The following is a 4,236-nucleotide window of genomic DNA, read 5'->3' on the forward strand; positions in this document are numbered from 1 at the left end:
CCTGATCCAACACAATAGTCTCAGATACATGCAATGAATATAGATTACTATCCTTTGAAAATTTATATTTCTTATTTTGAAAGCTTATTTTTAAAGGACCTATAAGAGAGCTTAGTTTAAATATTCTGTAAATGTTATTTTATTTTTTAAAGTATTTATATATTATTTTAATTTTAATTAAATTTAATTTTAATATTTTTTACTTTTAGTATTGATTTTATTTACAAACTTTTTTTAAGTTTATGCAATTGCAAACAACTATCCAGTCCCTGCCCTTAAGATGAACTCTAAGTACAATAGAATTGAAGAAACTAAGCTTAGAGGGTCAAGGGTGACTTCCTGGAAGCGTTCATGTCAAAAACAAGGGAACAGCAAATGCGAAGTTCTGGAAGCCAGAGAATTGATACATAAACAAAGAACAAAAACCTGGCAGCAGTTTAGTACTTCCAGGTACTGAAAAATGAGGAGAAATTAATGAGGGTTTGCCTGTGATATCCACCCTATGTACCTAATATGTAACATGCAAGCAGAACAACATTGCAAAATCACCAAGAACACTCAGTGCAGAGCTTGTAGAAGGGCCTCAACATAAATTAGTTTCCACCTCTCACCAAATGCAACAAAGCTAGGTTAAAATAAAACTAACTGCATTTTTCAGTGGTGAGGAAGAAGGGAGGTGGCATTTAGTGGTGTGGTAGTGAGTAGGAAACATGACATAGCATAATAATAATAGTTCATGCAGCTTACTATGTGCCTGGTACTGTTCTAAGGACTTTAAAAGAACCATTTAAAATTCATGAAAAAGCCCTATGAGGTATTGTTATCATTCTCAGTTTCCAGATGAAGAAACAGGTGAGAAATTTTAAATAACTTGCCTACGGTTGCATAGCTGAGCCAGAATTTGAAAGTTTAAATTTAAATAGCCCATTTTTTGCATCTGAGCTCTATCATTCACCCACTGTGTGGTCCTGGGTAAGTAACTAACTTCACTAACATCTCTCACATTAAAAATGGGGACATAATGAGGCAATTGTGAATATTGAATTTTAAAAAATCATAAAGTTCATGAAATATTATATATCCCCAATAAAATGTTAGTTATCCTTCCTCTTCCTACAGCCCTCATGGATCTTATCCATTTATTCAATGGTCATGTACTGACTGCCTGTGAAAATATAATACTTAGCCAAAGACTTGGAAAAACACCTCAGACTGTTAACAGTCATTATCACTGAGATGAAGAATGCAAGTAGGCTGGTGTGAGATTTAACTCCTGTATACCAGTGCCAAGCCCATTAATTGGGCCTTATCCCTTTGGGAAAAAGCAGGAAGTATTAGGGAAAGTTCCCGAAACCACCACCCAGTAAGAATGAGCTCTATCATCTCCTGGACCTAAAATTATCACCAAATAGAATAGATGAGGCAGTTTGCAGGTACCAAGCATCCAGTTTACCCTAGTTCCTTTAGGTGACCTAGCCAAGTCATACAACAGGTACCAAAGACATGCAACAGGTCTGAGGTACCTTAAAAATTCTCCATTCCTCAGGCTCAATAAACTGGCTTTTATTATAATCTAAAAGCCATCTTTGTACTTTACTTTTGTTCCTTTTCTCAAACCCTTACTGTACTCCCTCTAGATATTCCACCCAGCTGGGGTCATTCTGACTTTGTCCTATTTACTGTTTATTTCCATTTCCTCTAGAATTTTTCATATCAACTTCAATAATATGTGGTAAGGCTCTATAAAATTGATAAACAGGAGCACCTCAAAAATTTTAATAGTTTATAACCTGCTGTCATCTTGATGATCACAGTAATTTCAGTACACAACTTTAAATGATACCTTTCATCCACCAGTCATTTCTCCACTATTTACAAAACTACCAAACATAATGTAATGTATATAAGAATATATATTTCACCACCTACCTTTATTACATGTATTTTAACATGATACTCTGTTTTTAATTCTGCATGTTATTTTTAAATTTTCTATTTCTTTTTTGTTGTTAAAGAAGAAAGTCCAAGAGAGAATTTTGATACGTACCCATTTGAAAACCATAGATTTATATAAAAAGCTTGACATAAATGAAGAAAGATGGGCAAAAGGAGTATGTAATTTAGGAGAGAGAAGGTAGTTCCCAAATTTTACACTCTTTGGAGGACTTCATATCAAACATCAAACAATCTCTCATTGGTTTATGGTTATTTTGTATAAAGAATTCTGGTAAGCCTTTAACTTAAATATTCTCACCTAATCCTATATTATAATGTAAAAACTGTTATAACTTCAATTTTATAGATAGAAAAAAAAGGCAAAGATTAAGAAATGTTTCCAAGTCCACACAACTAGTAAGTATTGGAATCATTGTAAATGCAGGTTTCTCTGACTCTAGGTACTGAACTTTCAAATATTCTGTAAAATCACCATATTTGACAACATGGCAAATGACAAAATAGTAATAATAATTTGGAGTGAGAAAATCTTTGTTTAAGTCTAACATTTCACACTTATTAGCTGAATATTCATCGAGTCCAAGCAGTCTCAGGATACTTCCATCTTGTGGTCACACCAACACCTGGCTCTCAAGTTCACTCTAGTATTTGTTTCCATTCCACCCAGACAAATGAACATAGAATCATGGAAAGAAATTTTTAATTGTGTGCATAACTCACTGACTAGAACTCAGTCACATGACCATTCCTAATTTCATTGGAGTCTTAAAAATGTAGTGGAGCTATGTTTCCAGAAAGAAAAGTTAGCAGGTTTGACATCAGCTAGTAGTCTCCTCCATAAAGTGTATATGTAAAGCCCCATTATTTGATTAATTAGTAGTAATTGCTACTGCTACTTTAAGCCTCTGATGCCCTTGAAAATTAATAAAATAAAAATATACTTCAAAGGAAAAAAAATAAAGTAATATGTGTGATTCAGAATATTAACATTTGTGGAGCTAACCAACGTTGAAACAGAGGCGTTTCAACCTTTCACTTGGTGATGACCTCCCTAGGAGAACATGCCTCTTGAAAATAATTTGCTTCATCCCTCTCCAGAAGAGAAGAGGAAACACAAGAAGAAGTACCTGGTGCAGAACCCCAATCCCTACTTCATGGATGTGAAATATCCAGGATGCTATAAAATCACCACCATCTTTAGCCATACACAAACAGTAGTTTTGTGTGTTGGCTGCTCTACTGTCCTCTGCTAGCCCACAAGAGGGAAAGCAAGGCTTACAGAAGGATGCTTCTTCCAAGGGAAGCAGCACTAAAAGCACTTTGAATCAAGATGAACGGGAAACCATCCCAATAAACACATTTTGGATTAAAAAATAAAACAGGCATTTCAATATACAAAAATGAAAAGTGAACTACCTTGAGTAGACAGCAACAAGGCATCTCTCCAAAGAAAAATGTCTTTATTTGATTAAGCTAAGGTTAAATAATCTTCACTAGAGAGAATCCCAAAGCAGGAGAGTGTGCTACATAAAAATGTTTGTTTGTTCTTTTCTTACACAATATCACTTTGCATTCCAAATACTCCAGCTAATCTCATTAAAGGTTGGTGAGGGGAAGGAAGTAGAGAGAATTTAATTCAGCATGTAATTATTGTTGAGCTGAAGACCATTTTTTTTCAATAAGTGAGTAAACTATGAATAACTTTTCACATACTAGTTGAAAAACTTCAAGTGAATCAATATTTTAAAATACCCAATTGCTATGTATACCCATATGCCTACTGCAGACACAAATTGGATGAGTATTTTCTGACTTCCTGAGAAATTATCTATCTATATCAAAATATGTATCTATAGATTCATATCCATAAAATATGTATGCATATCTACAAATTCTCAAAATATTCTGAAAATATTTATGAAACTCAATATCAACAAAAAAAGAATCACATTTAATAGATGAAAGACAAATATGGGCTGAATTGAGGTACCCTCAAAAGCCAGAATTAGATTTTACTCTAAAATCTAAACTAATAAAATGTGTATCGAAAATACAGGATTAGCCATAAATGAGAGTAAAACAAGATACTGTGAATAAGTGAGTAATGGACTAGTTTGGTAAAGTTCAGCACTTTAATTCCTATGATATAAAATTCACTGCTTGCTATGCAGAAAACTTGTTTATGTTCTTTACGTAAGAAAAATTAAAATGGTAGAAAAGTGACCAATCATGAGAGTCGAGGTGGGTGGGTGGGAAGAGTGTGTTGATTCTGCTCATTTA

At 33.7% G+C, this 4,236-nt stretch overlaps 1 pseudogene; it reads left to right on the forward strand.

Annotated features, from left to right (window-relative positions):
- Window positions 1-3,017: 3,017 nt before the first annotated feature.
- Window positions 3,018-3,269, forward strand: LOC112399594 (40S ribosomal protein S27-like; annotated as a pseudogene).
- The last annotated feature ends 967 nt before the right edge of the window (window positions 3,270-4,236 follow it).

This window comes from Neophocaena asiaeorientalis, unplaced genomic scaffold, assembly GCF_003031525.2.
Source record: "Neophocaena asiaeorientalis asiaeorientalis breed wild unplaced genomic scaffold, Neophocaena_asiaeorientalis_V1.1 scaffold131, whole genome shotgun sequence".
NCBI lineage: Eukaryota > Metazoa > Chordata > Mammalia > Artiodactyla > Phocoenidae > Neophocaena > Neophocaena asiaeorientalis.